We start from the raw sequence: 20,304 nt of genomic DNA on the forward strand, positions 1-20,304 counted from the left end.
AAATTGAGAGTCTCTTCTTACCTGGACCTGGATCCCTATCTCGAGGGTGATGGCAGAGTCACAGTCCTGATAAGACAATAAGTCTCTGGCTTCCTGCTCTAAGAATGCCTTTCCCCAAGAACCTAAGCTGGCTGGACAACTCTGACACATTTATGTCAGATAGGACAAATTTACCAAAATACACAGATGGTGCTGGCACAATAAATCAGAGTGAAATCTACCACCCACGTCACCAAAGGGTTACATCTCATGGGCCAGTCCCATCAGATAACATGAAAGTGAGGAATTCCCATTGTGCTCAGTGTTAATAAACCCAACTAGTATCCATGAGGATGTAGGTTCAATCCCTCACCTCATTCAGTGGGTTAAGGATCTGGCATTGCTGTGAGATGTGGTGTAGGTCTCAAACATGACTTGGATCCCCGTTGCTATATAGCTGTGGTGTAGGCTGGCATCTACAGCTCTGATTCAACCCCTAGCCTGGGAACTTTCATTTGCTATGGGTGTGGCCCTAAAAAAAGACAAAAAAAAGGGATAACATGGAAGTAAGTGGATATAAACTCCAGCAGCTCAGTGAGGCCCTTAAATTAGATTATATTATTGTTTCAATTCTTCACTTAATCACTATATTAGAACTATTCATCCATGCTTTTTGCCATATTGCAGCTACTAGATTAGACAGTTTATTTTCCCGACCCAGTGATCTTGGGATTGACCATTTAATTGAATTTGGCCAATGGCATCTTAACAGACATTATGCAAACAGATGCTCAAAATACCCTTGGCCTCCTGTACTTCTGCCATCTTCTATGAGGATGTGCCCTAGGATGCAGAATGAAAGATGTATAGAGTATGCTTGAAACTAGACCAACAGGAGTTCCCGTCATGGCACAGTGGAAACGAATCCGACTAGGAACCATGAGGTTGCGGGTTTGATCCCTGACCTCACTCAGGGGGTTAAGGATCCTGTGTTGCCGTGAGCTGTGGTGTAGGTCACAGATGCAACTTGGATCTGGCATTGCTGTGGCTCTGGTGTAGGCTGGCAGCTATAGCTCGATTGGGCCCCTAGACTGGGAACATCCATAAGCCAAGGGTATGGCCCTAAAAGAACAAAAAGACAAAGAAAGAAAGAAGGAAAGAAGGAAAGGAAGGAAGGAAGGAAGGAAGGAAGAAAGGGAAAGAAACTAGACCAACAGCCTGAAGCCTGCAGCAGAACAGCCCCAGCTGACCCAGAGACCCAGGAACAAGGCACTGTTTTAAGACACTGAGATTGAGGGGTTATTTTTTACATAACATTATCACAGAATGTATTAATCCTCACATGAAATTTCAGAATCAAAGCTCAGTGAAATGATTCCTTCCGTCCTCTTCATTAATGTAATTGTCTTCATTATTTTCTCAGTTGAGGAAGGTTTTCATCATATCGGCAATTTATAGTGTGATGACCCGGGGCCCAACTGATGAAAACTTCCTAATTATCCCAAGTGAAACTAATACAGGTTATAAGACTCTGTCCAAAGAGACCTATGTTCTTTTCCTTTGGGAGTTACTACTATTTTCACATGAGGAAATTGTTTGGAAAATTAATCTACACTATCCCTAAATCACCTGATTGAGATTTTTTTTTTTTTTAGTGGCCTCAGAATGAGTTCTCACTGATAGTCTAGTAACTTCAAAGCAATGTTGCATTCAAGTTTTTTTAAGAGCCTTATAGTAAGTTGATGTTTTGTATCAAAAGTCACATTTGACTCAAAGTGCAAGTGCCTTTGTGTCATCTCTGTCCACTAGTGGTCTCCTCCAGCCCACTGCTCCTGCAGTCCTTGCGAATGGAGGCAAGTCATTGACAACCCTTATTTCTAGTTCACAGATTACTTCTCAGAAGCAGCTTCCAAGCTATTACTTCCTTTTTGTCGATTATGTTACTGGCCCCAATTCTTCCTCCTACCTTTCATCAACACCCTTTGTCATGGAACTTTTCAGTTCCTCCCACTAAAGGGGCAGCAATATGTCCCTGCCGCTTGTCTTTGAATCTGCCTTGCATTGGCCAGGCCAATCATATAAGGACGTGCCAGAGTGGCAGTTCTGAGCCTAGACCTTAAGAGCATAGACCTTAAGAGACTTTACATTTTTACACCCATCCCTTTATATCCTTAGAGGAGGACAGCATTCCTGGGAACAGAGCCAAGCCAAGATCAGCAGGGCCATCTAGATAAGTCACATCTTGGCAAATGGACCCCAAACGGTATCCAGACTTGAGAGCCAAAAGAGTGCTTATGTATGACACTGAGGTTTGGTGGATGTTTGTTACAAAGAATTTTGTGACCATAAAAAACTGATAGAGGAGTCCCTGCTGCAGCACAAGGGGATCTGTAACATTGCTGGAGTGCTGGAATGCAGGTTCGATCCCCAGCCCAACAGAGTGGGTTAAGGTCTGGTGTTGCCACATCTGCCGCATAGGTCGCAACTGTGACTCAGATCTGATCCCTAGCCTGGGAAATCCGTATGCTGCGGGGTGGCCAAAGGAGAAAAAAAGGAAAAAAAAACTGATAGACATCTTATTTTTTAAAAAGAAAAATTTCATATCATGTATCTGCACCACTTTTTATATCTACTTACTGATAAGACCTCTTCATGTATTAAAGATATTAAACTTTTGTCATAATTTTTTAAAGAATCTTTTTCTACCATGTTTTTTATATCTTTTAAATTTGGTGAAAGTTGTTTTTTAAGTACAATTTTTTAAAATTTTGATATAATATGACCCACTGGTGTATTCTTCATGGTATTGCCTAATATTTTGTATTGACAAAGTGGGTCATCAAACCAAGATCAATTAACTACCTCTGTTTTGACTGGAACATATCTATTTACATATTCAGTTCCTTTATGTAAGTCTGGAAAGTTTTCTACAGTTATACCTTTGAGCATTGCTGCTGTTCCAACTAAGAGCAGATAAGTCCTTCTTTGGGAATATCTATATATCTCAGGTTTGGTATTTGAGGATACAATAGCGGAATTCACGAGTCACATTCTACCCAGCTGAGATATTAATAGAATACAAGATTAGATATTGGAAATTTTGAATTAGGAGAATAAAAATATCTAGTTACTAGTTAATTATGCAGATTTCCCTTTTCCCCCTTAAGTTTCAGTTTTGGCCTGTCTAGCAACACAACTTCTTGAAAGCCAAAGGCCTTACCTAGAAGATAAATATTCTGGTCTACTCTTTTCCCAAATCTCAGCGACATCCTTGCTCCTGCAACCACTTAAGAAAATAATTCCCAAAAAAAGCTGCTCCAGTAGAGGACACCAAAGTCGTAGGAAAAGGAGAAATATCGGTCATCAGGAGCATCTCTGGGGGAAGAAAACCCCTTTGTCAAGCATGTGCTCAAGTCATCAAGTCTAGAATAATCAAGACCAACCCCAGAATTGCAGTGACTCCAGGTAAGGCAAATTGCATTCTTTCAGCCAATTTTTGGACCTTATCATCTTCTAAATTTCAGGCAGTCAGAAGATGCCAACTCCAGAAGGAGACCAAGGAATAAGAGAGGAGCCCCCACTCCAGGAAATCCTTCCATATTTCACATTTATTCATTAAGACCCCAAATGTTGAGAATATACCATGTGCCAAGCACTGTGCCCAGGCTGAGGATACGACCTTGAGCAAACTTCCTGCTCTTAACGAGCTTATAGTCTGGGGAGAGAGAGTACAGCTAGTAACCAAATGTACTACTGAATATAATTCCGTTGATATTTAACTAGTATCTATAGAATGCCTCGTATGTGAGAGGTCCAACACAGGATGCTGAGGCTACAGTATGAACAAGTCAAGAAAAAGTTCCTACATGTTTCAGCTTACCTCTAATTGGGGCTGGGGAAATGATAGATGATTATATAGATAGAAGATTGATTGATTGATAATAAAATTCTAGGAAGGAAAGAAAACCGTTGTTTGAAAGCTAAAACAAGTAATCTGATTAAAATGAGAGTAGCTGTGACGGCTTAGTAGGGTGCCTAAGAGCATGGACCCTGGAGCTGAAATGCCAAGACGCTAAGACCAGCTGCTGGTCAGCAGTTGTGACACTGTGTACTTCACTTAAACCACTTATAATATTAGTAGTATAATGTGGATTATATAGGTTAAATATTTATAAAGTGTTCCAAATGGTGCCAAGCCCATAATATGCACCATGGAAAGATTTTTTTTTTTTAATGTTCAAAGGAGGAAAAAATTTGTTCCATAGGGAGGGAGGAGAATTACCAGTAGAACCAGGCCAGCTGTTTTCAATGGATGCCCACCATCATTTCTGTTGGTTAGGCATTCATTCTGATCAACTGAAGCCTATGTTTGTTTGTTTGTTTTTTGTTTTTTGTTTTTTCTTTTTAGGGCTGCACCCACAGCATATGGAAGTTCCTAGGCTAGGGGTCGAATCGGAGCTACAGCTGCTGGCCTATACCACAGCCACAACAAAACAGGATCTGAGCCACATCTACAACCTACGCCACAGCGCACGGCAACACCAGATCCTTAACCCCACTGCATGAGGCCAGGGATCGAACCCACAGCCTCATGGATACTTGTCAGATTCCTTTCCACTGGGCCACAACTGGAACTCCTAAAGCCCATGTTCTATGCTTCAACTCTGACCTCTGCAAATATTCCCAACAAGAGGGAATGAAAAGACTAGTGTTCTATGAGTTCCGTTGTGGCTCAGTGGGTTATGAACCCACCTAGTATCCATGAGGATGCAGGTTTGATCCCTGGCCTTTCTCAGTGTGTTAAGGATCTGGTGTTGCCACACGTTGGGGTGGCGTAGGTCTCAGACGTAGCTTGGATCTGGCACTGCTGTGGCATAGGCTTGCAGCTTCAGCTTTGTTTCAAACCCTAGCCCAGAACTTCCAGGTGTTGCAGGTGTGGCTCTAAAAAGAAAAAATAAAAAAGGACTAGAGTTCTAGATCTCAAAGAGGAAGGACAGTTAGAGGAAGATGAAAGAGGAAGTTGAATAAGGACACATCATACCCTGGAAGCCAGTGCCAGAATGAAGGTGAGGAGAGTGAAGTGACTAGGGTGTAAAGTATAAGGAGACAGTCACTCTCACAACCAGGCAAGTACCATTTGCACGGTGCTGAGAAGTGCTTCTTAAACCGTGCCCACCAGGTGCTCCCCTGGCTTCATCCAAATGCCAGTCCTGCTCGAGCTCATTTTATGGAGTTTGTTTACTATGATGGGGCAATGAAAAGCCACTAACAGGTTTTGAAGGGTGATGGGGATGGGCGTCCTGGTGGTATTTGCACTTTGAGAGGTTCTCACTGGGTCTCTAGACAAGGAAGATGCTAGCCAAGAAGATCCAGTGTGGGGAGCAGATGGGGCTCATAAGAAACAGTACCTGCTTGGGAATCCAGATCATTTACTGCTCCAGAGGATTCTGGAATGAGACAAAAGTGATATATGTTCTCTCTGGGAAAACTTGCCCAAATATGCCTCAGTGGCCACACAACCAGCTCTCACAGCCTATTCAAACTTGAAAAACTGTCTCTTTGAAGAGTTCCCATTGTGTTTCAGTGGGTTAAGAACCTGACTAATATCCATGAGGCTGCGGGTTTGATCCCTGGCCTTGCTCAGCTGGTTAGGGATCCAGCTTGGCCATGACCTGCAGCATAGGTTGCAGATGCAGCTCAGATCCGGTTTTGCTGTGACTGTGGCTGTGGTGTAGGCCGGCAGCTGCAGCTCCGATTAGACTCCCTTAGTTTGGGAGTTTCCACATGCTGCAGGTGTGGCCAAAGAAAGAAAGAAAGAGCGAGCAGCTGTCTCTTTGGACTTATCCTGGGATCCATGACCATCTGGGGCCCCAGCACTTAAGCCAAGAGGAGTCCTAGGCAGCTAGCAAGCCTTTGAAACCGGGTCTCGGCCCCTGGACATTGATGGGACGTCATAACTGTGAAAAAAGAGGGTGACAATGCAGAAATAGGGGCAACAAAGTAACCTCTAGGAACAACTCAGAATCCCAAAAACTGTACCTAGGCACACTGACCCTATGTCTGTGTGGGTGGATATCTAAACTATAGAGCTAGGAGGATTTTGGTTGCAAGTAAAAAAAATTCTATTTGAATTGGCCTAAAAGGATTAATTATACCACCTGACAAAAACATAGGGCAAGTTTAGGGGCATAGCTTAATTTAAAAATGAGATTCACTTCGTTGTAATTCTCTAAATGTGGGCTTTCTTATGCTGGTTTCATTCTTAGACTAAATTTCTTCCTGGTAATGAGATGCCCATAACAGTAACTGGTGTTACAATCTTTCTCATTTGCATCAGGAAGAGACAGTACTTTATTTATTTTCTTTTTAGGGCCGTACATGTGGCATATGGAATTTCCCAGGCTAGGGGTTGAATCAGAGCTGCAGCTGCTGGCCTATACCACAGCCATGGCAGCACCAGACCTGAGCCATGTCTGCAACCTACACTGTAGCTTGCAGCAACACTGATCCTTAACCCACTGAGTGAAGCCAGGGATTGAACCTGAATCCTCATGGACACTATGTTGGGTTCTTAATTTACTGAGCCACAGTGGGAACTCCCTACTTTTTAAAATTACTGATCAAATTTTATAAATCTCAAAATGATTGGGCTCTGTCTGAATAAACCCCCATGGTCAGGTCAATTCCACTGATCCTCTGTTGACTAAATCATTCATTGTAGCAAAGGCACTGACCAACGTCTATCCTCACCTTTCCCCACTCTATCCTGTTCTCCTTGTTTTATTTTTACTTCATAGTTCTGATCCTTCAACTTGTTATATACTTGTGTTTGTTTATGTGTTGCCTATTTCCCATTAAAAGAATGTTAAGTCCCATGGGGGTTGAGATCGTGTTTGGTTCCCCATGCCTGGAACTGCACCTGACATAGATAACTATTTGTTAGATGGATGGATAATGGATGGATGGATGGATGGATGACTTGTTGTGGTGTGAGTGGTGAATGGTTATTGAGGAAGCAGAGGACAGGCCTAGATATCTGCTGCAGGGAACTTAGCTATAATTGGAAGGAGAACAATAAGGTTGTAGCTAGACACTGAAGGTGAGCTTGAGGCAATTTTTCTTTTTGTAAGAAAAGTGATTTCTATATATCTATATATCTGAGGAAAGAGAGGCAGAGAGAAGAGAGCTTGAAATATGAATTGCACATTCCTAATGTCATGTTACCGGAGGAACAAATTGGCTTCCGTCTCTTACTGTGAGAAGCAAGGCAAAGCAGTTTTAATCCTTATCTTACTTTCTTTGAGTGACATCTAGAGTTAGATCAGAAGTAGTAAATCTCTTCTAGCTCTGCTTCATCTAAAGATTATCATTTGTGTGGCTCGGTGTTTCCAAAACTATTTTCTGTGAAAAAAGATATAAGATGTTACTAAGTGAAAAAGCTAACATGTTCTTGGATCAAACAACTTCTGGAAATGGATTAAACCAAGTTAAGGAATTATTTTAATGCAGAACTTCTCCGTAACTTTAATAGTCCAATGTGTAGCATAGTTCCCCACATAGAAAATACAGATTGCACTATTTTCCCAAACTTGTTAAATAAGAAAATGCTTTTGTAAGTTAAAAAAAAAAAACGACTAATATGTGGAGGAAATGCTAATATTTTGTGGAATAGAGTGAGAAATGCTGGTTTTAGTCGCATATTTGCCTTTTTCTCAGGAACAAGGTACAACCTGGATGGATGGATGGATGGATGGATGACTTGTAGTAGTGTGAGTGGTGAATGGCTATTTGTGTTTAATGCTTGTTGTCAGGTCCAAAGGATCTGCATTATTATGGTGGCCGCATATTGTTGAATTGATGTCAACTTCAATTACTTGATCCATTGTCCTTCTAAGCACTTCAGAAACTTCAGGATTTGTTTTCCAATTTTTGAGTCACAAAGTACATCCGCTATATATATATGTATGTACATAGGTATTTAAAGAGCTTGATCAGTCAAAAGAACATAGTTTTCTATAGTTAAGAAATTGTGTTTGCTATTTAAAAAGTCATCAGATAACTGAGATGAGAGAAAGTAAGGCAACTCAGAGAAGCGTGATGTTTTGTAGATTAAGGTTCAGTATGTTTCATAATAACTGTGTGATACTATTGAAAACACTTAACCTCCCCAAGCCCCAGTTTCTGTAGCCACAAAAACACAAAATCAATGATGCCTTTGCTACCAATCAGTCATTGTGAGGGTCCTTGAGGTCTGTGCGAAAATGCTACCTGATCAGGGAGCCTTTTCCTGACCACACCCTTTAAAGGGTGACCCATCTCCTGCCCTGCACCCCCATCCCTGACCCCACTCCCAGCTTGATTGTTCTTTTTAATACTTGTCATCATCTGATAGACTTTATATTTATTTTTTGTGATGAGAGTCTTTAACATGAGATCTACCCTCAGCAAATTTTCAGTGCACAGTAGAGTGTTGTTAATTCTAGGCACATGGTTGTACAATAGCTCTCCAGAATTCACTCATCTTGTGTAACTGAAACTTTATACCCATGGAATAGCAACTCCCTAAACCTCTCCCCACTCAGACCCTGGAGAAACCATTCCGCTTTCTAAGAGTCTGACTATTTTAGACATCTCAGATAAGTGGAATCATGCAGTATTTGCCCTTCTGTGACTGGCTTGTTTCATTAGCCTAAGAGCCTCCAGATCATCTATATCAATGCAAATGGCAGGATTTCCTTCTTTCTGTGGATGAATAATGTTCCGTTGCATGTATATACCACATTTCCTTTATCCATTTATCTATTGATGGACACATTATTTCCATATCTTGGCTATTTATGATGAATAATGCTGCAATGAAGAGAGAAGTGCTGCCTCTTGGAGATCCTGATTTAAGTTCTTTTGGATATATACCCAGAAATGGAATTATTGCATTTCTTAAGGAACTTCCATACTGTTTTCCACAGTGGCTATACCATCTTACACTCCCACTGGCAGGGTATAAACTTTCCAGTCTCTCCATATCCTCACCAGCACTTGTTATCTCCTGGGTTTTTGTTTGTTTTGGATACTGGCCCACCTAACAGGAATGAGGTGGTAGCTCATTGTGAATTTAATTTGCATTTCCTGATGATTGGCAATGTCAGACATCTTTTCATGCACCTATTGCCCCATTTGTATATCTTCTCTGGAGAAACATCTGTTCAAGCTCTTTGTCCATTTTTTAATCGAATTATATATATTTTTGCTATTGAGTCGTGTGAGTTCTTTTTTATTTTGGAAACCGACCTCTTATCGGATACGTGCCTTGCAAAGATTTTCTCCCATTCCATAAGTTGCCATTATATTTACTTCTTTGTTTACTTTTGTATCCCCCTAACTAGAATGATATTTTCACCTCTTTAACCTTTAAAACAGAGCCTAGAACATAACAAATCAATCTCTATTGGCTAAATAAAAATTTTTATGTGATCTAATTTATGGAAACACTTGGAAAGTGATATTAGACTAAATTAGCAGAATTGGAAATACAGTTGACTGTTGAACAACATTTCAAACTCTTGTTTTGAATTGTATGTTTCTACTTACATGCAGATTTTTTTCTTCAATAGTAAATTAACTGCAGTACTACATTGATCAATGGCTGGTTGAATCTGCAGATGTGAAACTGTTTATATGAGGAACTGTGGTTACAGAAAAACTGCAAATATGGAGGGCCCACTATAATGTAATGGCAGATTTTCCACTGTGTGGGAGGCTCAATGCCCCAGCCTGGCATTGTTCAATGATCAACAGCAAATATCAATGAAATCAGGTACCTATAAAAATTCAATATATATGTATAACAAATCACTGATAAATACTGGGAAATAAACTGATAGGCAACAGTCACTGTGGGCCACTGTAGCCACCGAAGAATCTGTAGACCCAAGGGGATGATGAAGAAAATAGAGAACTGGGCAGGAAATGGAAGACTGAAGAAGACGTCACAGTTGGACAAAACAGCATATACAAGGTCATGAAAACAGAACAAGCTTGTCTTGTGGGGGCACTTTTTAAAAAAATGGACCAGCCTCAAAGGAAAATACATGTCAAAGGACTAGCGATGGATCTGTAAACTCATTCAATCACTATTCAATAGATGTTGTTGAATAAGCTACTGCAGGCTGGACTTTGAGACATGACTGCGGATGGCAGAGGGTCTGATGATGGGCTCTTTGAACATCCGGCTCACAATATGGAAGATGCTTGCACTATCCCATGGGGCTATTGCTATTTTCAGGACTAACAAAACAGTGTGTGCAGAGTGCTCTGTAAGCCATTATAGTCTATGAGGATATACATCTCTCTCATTACCCAGCTGAAGATTGACTGGTGAAAACCTTGTGTTAGACCATGCATTTAACCAGGTGACCATAGACGGTATATTTCTGAAGTTCACGAGGTATGTCAGAATTTAGGAAGAGTGGTTGTGGGAAAAGTAGAAAAGCCATAAAACAGATTAAGCACCATCAAGAGAGAGATCTGTTTCAGGCTTTAAGAATAGAAACTGCTAGAACTAAGTAAGAAACTCAATTTTTCCCAGATTGGACCCAGGCTCTTAAAAAAAAAATCATTCTGAACTAATAAATCATTCTGTTACCTCATTTAAAAGTTGCTGGGTGGAAAATTACAAATGACTCAAGGAAACCAATTACTGTCCATAAGCTCCAACATTTATCAGAAAAATATAGAAAAAGCAAACCTACATCATGGGCCTTGACGCATTCGTCTGCCACAAATTAACCAGTTTAATAGCAAGAATCATTTTTTTTCTCAAAACATCTCTTGTTACTTTTATCCTCAAAGGCCTGATCATGTCTCTTTTCATTCTGACAGACTTGTCAAAACTTTTACTACATGTAATGGAAAATGCCTCATTAATTCTTTTGCTATGATTTTTGAGCCCCTACTATGTTCTGGGTGCTCATTAAACGTCGGCAGCACAAAGATCAACGAGGCATAACCCCTTCTGTTAATGAATCTTGATTTGGAGAGAGATTTAGACAAGGGAGTCAAAGGTTGCAGTATGCTGTGAAAAGTAACATATCCTAAGTATTTTGCAGGTATTGTGGCAGCAAGAAGAATCTAAGGAAGGAATCTAATTAGATTCGAGAATGGGAGTAAGAATACGAGATAGATAAGTAGGGTCCTAAACTATTTAGACAAGACCTCTGTTCTCCTGAAAGTGATCAGGCATGTCATCTGGAAGGAAAGGACACTTGAGATGAGACCTGAATGATAGGAGAGCATTCCAGGGACAGGAAGTAGGTAGGAAGCACAAAGGCTTCAGACAGTGAACTTGAATGTTTCAGAAAAAGTCAGCCAAAAGATGAGATCAGTCAGTTCTCAGAGGATCTTCTAGGCCAGACAATAAAGTTTATTCTTGGTGCAAGGGAAGCCACTAAAAAGATCCAACAGGAAGGGGTATGCTTTGGCTTACACTTTTTAAATACTCTGTGGAAGCCGTGTTGAGACTGGATTCAGGGGCAGGAGGAGAGTGGAGACGATGAGACCAGTAAGATGTGAGGCTTTTTCAGAGATGCCAGTGTATACTAAAGTGGGAAGGAGAAGCAGAAGGATTTGGGACATAAGGGGACAGAACTGAAAAGACATGCTGGTGAATTTGGTTTGGACAGCGGGGAAGAGAAGAAATCAAAGATAGACGTAGATTGTTGGCTTTAGCGGTTGAATATGTGGTAATTTATCATGCTATAATAATAATTCATGATTTATTGTTTTTTTTCTTTTGTTTTTGCTTTTTAGGGCCACACCTGTGGCATATGGAAGTTTCCAGGCTAGGGTCTGAATTGGAGCTGTAGCTGCCAACCTGCACCAGAGTTCACAGCAATGCCAGATCCTTCACCCACTGAGCGAGGCCAGGGATTCAACCCACATCTTCATGGATACTAGCTGGGTTTGTAATCTGCTGAGCCACAACAGGAACTCCCATGCTTTCTTGTTTTTCTTAAGTGCCAGTCACAGCTCTAACAGCTTTACATATATTACCTCATTTAATCCTCACAAACAACATTACAAAATAGGTACCATTACCATCCTCCTTATTGTACAGATAAAGGAAGGGAGGAATAGAGAAATTAAACTCACCCAGCTTTCAAATCACAGCCCACTCCAGAGTTTGCTCACTCCAGAGTTTGTGTGCTTAACAATGACTTTATTGTAGCTTGTGTTTCCAAGTTGCTGAAGACTAGAGGATTAACTGATTTGAGAAGGAGAAATAAAATTTCTGCTTTTGACATAATATGTTTGAGTTGCCTTACATGGAAATGTCAAGTACACAATTGGACGAGTGAGTACAGATGTCAGGAGACAGGTCAGCCTAGAAACATCAATGGAGTCACTGCATTGTACTGATAGTACTTAAAGCCATGGGGTTGAATTGGATGTTTCTAATAGAAACTTCTAATAGAGCTTAGAAGATGCCCCACCCCAAGCCTGGGGTCCTTTAGTTTGCATTTTTCAGAAAGAAACTCATTTGAGAGAACGAGAAGCAGAATTCAAGTGAGGTAGAAAGAATTCCAGAGGAACTACGCATTTAAAGTATAGGCTTAATCCAATCACTTGTGATAGAACATGACAGAAGATAATATGAGAAAAAGAATGTGTGTATATATATATGCATGTATAACTGGGTCACTCTGCTGTACAGAAGAAACTGACAGAACATTCTAAATCAACTATAACAACAACAAAAAAATTTTTTAAGTATTGGCTTGTTCTCAGCCAAGTTTTGTCCTCATGGTGGCAACGCGGATGCAGGGGCTCAGCCTATATCCTTTCAAGTTTAAGGTTCATAGAAAAGATTCTTTCCAGGGAGCAAATCCTGGATTCTCTCTGATTGGACCTTCTTAAATCATGGACCCATTTCTGAATTCTGCACCCATCACTGCAACTAGGGAGCTCTAAGGTAGGTATATGTTATATGTATGAAAAGCTAGAACTCCATCATCTACTGCAGCATGTATGAAGCTATCACCAGAATTTTGAAACTTACCATGGATGAAAAGTTTTAGAGGGACCTGATATCTCTAGAATTTTTAAACTTACCATGGGTGAAAAGTATTAGAGGGACCTGATATCTATGAAACTATCACCAGAATTTTGAAACTTACCATGGATGGAAAGTATTAGAGGGACATGATATCACCAGAATTTTGAAACTTACCGTGGATGAAAAGTATTAGAGGGACCTGATATCTGTGAAGAGAATTCTTTCTCAGCAATTCCAAAGAATCTCGAAAAATTGTGTTACCCTGTGAAAGCTGTCTGACACTCTATGGCTGCCCACATCTAACCCCCAAATGTGACTTCTCAGTCTAAGCCACTCTAAGCCTGATCTCAAATGGGCAGGACTCAACCATGAATAATATGGGTAAATGGAAAATAGCAAATCACCAGAGCTTCATTTTGTATCACCTGCTATACAAATAGTTCTATTTAAAGGAAACCTAACCACAAGATTGGGAAGCCATTTCACCCACTCTCTTGCAAGAGTTTCTATCATAGAAGGGTTTCTGTCATAGAAAGTGAGGTTAGGAACCAGCCATAGTTAGGATTTTCAACATCTGTGGTAGCAAGGGTTTTCTGGTTCCATTCCCTTCTCTCTGAACCTGCCATGCACTAGCAGCTTACTGAGCACCCACTTGGATAAGGCAACACTGGAGAGACAATAGTAAATGAATTGTAAAAAAATCCTCCCGGTCATGAAACTTAAATGCTATTAGAGGGAGATAGGTGACACTAAGTAAAAATAATATGTAAGTAATTTACATAGTCATATACTATGGAGAGGGGGGGAAGGGGTGCGGAGGGCCATGGTAGGAGGTGTGGAATTTTAGAGACTGGCCACTTCTCTTGGACTTTTTCCTCTGCCGACTACATTTATTTACCAGGAATTTTTTTCCTAATTAGTTAAAAACATAAAAGCAGGGATACATGAAGACCCCAGAGGACACCAGGTTAGCAACCCTGGTTTTCAAAAGGCTTCTGGGAGTGCAGTGATCAGGGCTCATCCTTAGGAAAGTGAAGTATGCATAACTCGTCCCAAGTTAGCTGGGGTGGAGTTCCTGTCATGGCGCAGTAGAAACAAATCCAACTAGGAACCATGAGGTTGAGGGTTTGATCCCTGGCCTCGCTCAGTGGGTTAAGGATCCAGCTTTACTGTGAGTTGTGGTGCAGGTTGCAGACGCAGCTCGGATCTGGCTGTTGCTGTGGCTGTCGTGTAGGCCAGCAGCTGTAGCTCTGATTCGACCCCTAGCCTGGGAATCTCCATATGCCTGCTGTGGGTCCAGCCCTAAAAAACAAAAACAAACAAACAAACAAAAATTACCTGGGATGATGGGCTGTCTTGTTTGGAGGGAAAATGGGGAACAGCATCAGGAGTCTGAAGATGTTTTGGACAGGAGCTGAAAGACAAGTTGGGGAGTCCCTTACCCCTGGAGGATTTCTGAGCCCCCAGCTCTATCTCTCACAGCAGATGCAAACACCTACACCAATGGCTGGGCTTCTTGTGCTCAGGTGAACACCCAGAGCTGCAGAGGGATGGGGTGGTGCACTCCCCAGGCTCAGCTGGGGACACAGGGAGAAGCCATCCACATTGCAGTCTCCTGCTGAGCAATGCAGACTTTGTAAGGGTAGAGAGGAAACACAATATATAATGGAGGAAATGCTTCTCTCCATTAAATTATTTGAAATGTTAAAAGCAAGTCAAATGTATTGTTTTTTGGTTGGGTTTGGGTAAGATTTCAAACTTATAATTAATAAACGACCTGACATTTGGGAGTATATAGCTCAGAAAAGAAAAGGTAAATAGGAGTTTCTGCTGTGGCTCAATGGTTTAAGAATCCGACTAGTATCCATGGGGATGTGGGTTTGATCCCTGGCCTCACTCAGTGGGTTAGGGATCTGGTGTTGCTGTGAGCTATAGTGTAGCTCACAGACACAGCTCGGATCCTGCATTGCTGTGTCTGTGGTGTAGGCTGGCAGCTGCAGCTCCAATTCAACCCCTAGCCTGGGAACTTCCATATGTTTCGGGGCCTCGGGTGTGGCCCTAAAAAGAAAAAAAGAAGGAAAGGAAATGTATCAGAGAGTATATATAGGAAAAGATGATTAATGTAACAACTTGTCAGGGACATGCAGACTAAAATAATGGGATGCCATTTTCAACCATAAGGCTGGCAAGAATGGAAAAATATTGATGATATCCATTGCTAGCAAGAATGTGGGGGAAAGTAACAACATAAGAGTTGTAGGGGAAAAAATTTGGAAGTATTTAGCATATCCTCTGACCCAGCAATCTTGCTTCTAGAAAGTATTCCTATAAAAATGAAAGCACAGGCCAGGTTACACATACAAGGATGCTTATTACAGCTCATTTTGTACGAACTAAAAAATGAAACAACAAATTGGAATGGTTGAATCGATGATGCTGTATTCTATTCCATAGAGTATTTTGCAGATATTAAAATGAATTTTATATAGGAGTTCCCTGGTGACCTAGTGAATTAAGGACCCAGTGTTGTCACTGCTGTGGCTTGGGTCTATCCCTGGCCTGGGAAGTCTGCATGCCATGGGTATAGCCAAAAAACATGAACTGTATATATATACACAACTGGAAAGATGTCCCTGATGCATTAAGTGGAAAGAGCTAGCAGAAAAGTAGAATAAATGGTGTGATACCATTTTATTTCTAAACAGGAGAAAGATATGTATTTATATTGTAGTTGTAGTTGATGAAAATAGAAAAATTATGGAAGAAGCCTTAGCAAAACACTACCATTGGCTCACTTGGGAAGATGGAGGTAGAGAGACAGAGAGATATGATTGTTTCTTCTTTGTATGCTTTGAAATTATTTCAATTTTACAAGCCCTTTTTTTCTTTTTTTGTCTTTTCTAGGGCCGCACCCACGGGCATACGGAGATTTCCAGGCTAGGGGTCAAATCCTAACTGTAGCATTGGCCTACATCACAGCCACAGCAATGCCAGATCCAAGTAGTGTCTGTGACCTACACCATAGCTCATGGCAGTGCCGGATCCTTAACCCACTGAGTGAGGACAGGGATTGAACCTGCGTCCTCATAGCCACTAGTCAGATTCATTTCCGCTGAGCCACGACAGGAATCCCAATTTTTATAATTTTTTAACCCTTAGTAAAGTATACAAGAGATAAGCAAGAGAATGACCATGGGAAAACATGGCCCCAGGAAGCTAATGCCGAGTCATTAAGAGCAGTTGGGCCTGGATAGCTCAGTCGGTAGAGCATCAGACTTTTAATCTGAGGGTCCAGGGTTCAAGTCCCTGTTTGGGCGTCTCTACCTGGAGTTTCTGTCATGGCTCAGTGGTTAACGAATCCAACTAGGAACCACGAGGTTGCAGGTTCAATCCCTGGCTTCGCTCAGTGGGTTAAAGATCAGGCGTTGCCGTGAGCTGTGCTGTAGGCTGCAGACGCAGCTCGGATCCTGCGTTGCTGTGGCTCTGGCGTAGGCTGGCGGCTACAGCTCTGATTAGACCCCTAGCCTGGGAACCTCCATATGCTGCAGGTGCAGCCCTGGAAAAACACACACACACACACAAAAAGCAGTTGGGAATTCCTTTGGAAGAGAATAAGCTTTAGCTACTGAAAGCAAGCAAAGCTGTGCCATTTGAGAACAGGTGGGAAAGCTGGAAGCTGCTTAGCCTGGAGAAGAGATTTGGTGGGAGGAGATGAAGCTGAGATGGAAAGAAGAGGAAATAAGGGCTGTCAGCAAATATTTAATGTTTGGCTTCATCACTCAATAGCCATTCTCCCATCCTTACAGAACGAAATCCTAAATTTTTAGCTGGATGCATATATATAACTTCCAGCCTTAAGCTTTCAAAGGAAGGGAGAGATCCTCCTTCCCTTCAGTTTACCTCCTCATTAATCCACCTGTCCTGTGGAAGATGGGTTACAATTACTCTAAACCCCAAGTTTTGGAACTAGAAAAAATATGTGATAAGTTTCAAAGGAAGAGATTTCAGATAAGTAGAAATAATTGCCTAACAGGCAAGATTATTTAAAGACAGAGAGGGCTCTTTCAAGAGGTGGTCTTTCTTTCTTTCTTTCTTTCTTTCTTTCTTTCTTTCTTTCTTTCTTTCTTTCTTTCTTTCTTTCTTTCTTTCTTTCTTTTTTTTTGTCTTTTCTAGGGCTGCACCCGTGGCACATGGAGGTTCCCAGGCTAAGGGTCTAATCAGAGCTGTAGCTGCCGGCCTACACCTCAGCCTCAGCAATGCGGGATCCGAGCCGCATCTGCGACCTATGCCATGGCTCATGGCAATGCTAGATCCTTAACCCACTGAGTGAAGCCAGGGATCGAACCCGCAACCTCATGTTTCCTAGTTGGATTCGTTAACCACTGAGCCATGACGAGAACTCCAAGAGGTGGTCTTTCTTAATTGTTAGTGTCAAGCACATGCTGGATGGGACCAGTGTTATAAAGAAGGGTCTGATATGAGATGCAAAGTTGGATAATGTTCCCTCATAGTTTCTTTCAAATTATAAGATTCTATGTTCCTATGAAGTCCAAATTTCAAAGCATTTCATTGCTGGCCAAAAGGAGATGCTAGGATCTCACTATAACTCACTTCCTGAGTCCTCATTTACTACAAATCAGTAGATAGGGTCATCCTAGGCTGCTTCCTCAGCACTGATCCCCCCTCCACCAGAGTTCTATCAATTTTACCTCCTAAGTAGCCCGCATATCCATTTCCTCTTCTTCAGCCTCACTGCCATGGTTTTAGGCATCGTTCCACTCCAAAAGCCTTTCCTGGATGCCTGCTATTTGCCAGCACCATGCTAAGCACCAAGGACATGACACTGACCAAGGACAGTCTGTGTCTTCAAGAAAGAGATAAGCGAGCAAACAGAAGATCACAATGCTATATGGTAAATGCCATGTCGTGCAAGAGACATTGAACCCAGACTGGGACTCGGGACTGGAAGGAGAGATCAAGGAAGGCATCCTGGAAGAGATGACACCTGCACTGAGTCTTAAAGGTAAATTACCTCAAACTTCACCTCCCCAGTGCCATGTGTCCTGACCTCCACCCTACTGCACCTTCTGCATATCTCCATGTGTGTTTCACCATGTGATGGTTTATCTTCCTACCTACCTTTCTGGGTCCTAAATTGCTGAAAAGAAATGATGAGTTTATTGATGATTATGACCTCAGCCATGACCACGTGACTAGCAGAGCGTAAGGCTTCAATAAATGTTTGCGGAATTGGTTGGTATTCATTTTCGTTCCTCTCAGCCCTAGTGAAGGATTTGACTCTCCTAACTTCTTAGGATGTGTGGACATTCACAGAACGGTTCTGCATCCGCTTTTGAGATGTTCTCCTGCTCCATCTGCTCAGCCCGGCTGAGCTTTCACTTTTTGTTCCTTTCACTGTGTGTATACCTGACCTCTCCTAAAGCCTCCCTAATAGTGACTCCCATAGCCCCCCTCCCTGGATGCGGCATGGACCACGGCTACCTGGCACAGAGACCGCTCTCCCCGACGGCTGACTGACGGGGGTAGGACCTGGGCCGTCCTGCCATCCCAGCATCCTCTAGGGGGAGCCGCAGTCATCGGCCCTATGGAATGACTGACGAAGTGCGAGTGTGCTTTCGCACCTCCGTCTCTGGAAACAATGACGGGAGCTCTGAAACCAGTTTGAAACCTGAACATCGCGGCTTGACTTTTTCTAAACTGGTCTCTGTGGGTAGGTTAAAATGACCAAATTCGAATTTCCAACTATTTCTCGAAGCTGAACCAGAATGAGGCAGTGGAAATTCGTTATAAGGCTGTTCCCCAAGGTCTGAGACACCCTCCACCTGGGGTTTGCAAGACGGTTCTACATGGGACACAAGGGAACGTGTTTCCATTAAGAACGTATTGAAGTTGATTGCCTCATTTTATTACCCTATTTGAAAAGTCATACATTTCTTTACAGTTACATCTTATTGGGGACAAGAAAAAAGTATGCTGAATTAAATTCATTGTGATGTAAATAATCATAAGGGCTCTTAAAGGATATTAGTCTTCAAAATTCATGCTAACCGGTGAAGATTATGGCAACAGCTATGCCAGAGCTGAAAGAAACCTTGGAGCTTCCCCAATCCAATTCCCTACTTTATCTACTTACTCATTCAATAACTAGTTATTGAGCACTTACTATGCATAAGGATCTGGGCGGAACTACAGTGAATCAGAGAGGAAGTGTCTAGTGGGAGAAACATTTGTTAAATATACAGAGGAATTATGACAGGTCATGTGAAGAAGTAAAGAGTGTATGAACCTATTAACAGCAAGAATAAAATCTTAAAGGATCAGGAGAAATGATCCAGGCAGAGCAGGGCTTAAGGGTGGTGTTGGGGACCGGTGGTGGGAGGGCAGAGAGTGGGAGAGGTCCTTTGAGGGTATATGGCTGGAATAAGGGAAGACCTCAGCCCATCACTGTCCAGATATCTGTACAGATGACCCCTGGAAGCTAATTTCAATCAGGATCAATTCAGAGACAGAGGCCCAAGAAGTCAAGTGATCACCATCTTTCAAGAGTTCACCCACTCCCCATGTGCTAATATAGTGTCATGTGCTAACCGGGCCCTGCTTTCCAGCCCTGTTTTGGATGCTGGGAACCCTACGGGGAACAGAACAGACAAAAGTTCTGCTCTGCAGAGCCTATGTTCTGACATGGTGGAGACAATCAATAAACAAACGAGTCAATAGGAGTTCCTGTTGTGGCTCAGTGGTAACGAACCCAACTAGTATCCATGAGGATGCCAGTATGATCCCTAGCCTGGCTCAGTGGGTTAAGGACCTGCCGTGGCCATGAGCTGTGGTGTAGGTCACAGATGCAGCTCGGATCTGTTGTGGCCATGAGCTGTGATGTAGGCCAGCAGCTGCAGCTCCAATTAGACCTCTAGCCTGGGAACCTCCATATGCCCTCGGGTGCAGCACCAAAAAATTACAAACAAATAAAGTCAATGGAAGCAGACCCGTGAAGGAGTTCCCACTGTGGCTCAGTAGTAATGAATCTATTATCCATGAGGATGAGGGTTAGATTCCTGGCCCTGCTCAGTGGGTTAAGGATCTGGTGTTGCCGAGAGCTGTGGTGTAGATTGCAGACAAGGCTCAGATCTAGTGTTGCTGTTGCTGTGGCTGTGGCTGTGGCTGTGACTGTGGCCAGCAGCTGCAGTTCTGTTTCAACCTCTAGCCTGGGAACTTCCATATGCCACGGGTGTAGCCCTAAAAAAAAAAAAAAA

The 20,304-nt window shown here is 42.2% G+C and overlaps 1 non-coding gene across 1 annotated transcript; it reads left to right on the top strand.

The window, feature by feature from the left end:
• The first annotated feature begins 16,274 nt into the window (after positions 1-16,274).
• TRNAK-UUU (transfer RNA lysine (anticodon UUU)) lies at positions 16,275-16,347 on the top strand. The gene has a single exon. It is a non-coding gene; the product is annotated as a tRNA-Lys (tRNA).
• Positions 16,348-20,304: the final 3,957 nt, after the last annotated feature.

Source organism: Phacochoerus africanus, chromosome 7 (assembly GCF_016906955.1).
Source record: "Phacochoerus africanus isolate WHEZ1 chromosome 7, ROS_Pafr_v1, whole genome shotgun sequence".
Lineage (NCBI taxonomy): Eukaryota > Metazoa > Chordata > Mammalia > Artiodactyla > Suidae > Phacochoerus > Phacochoerus africanus.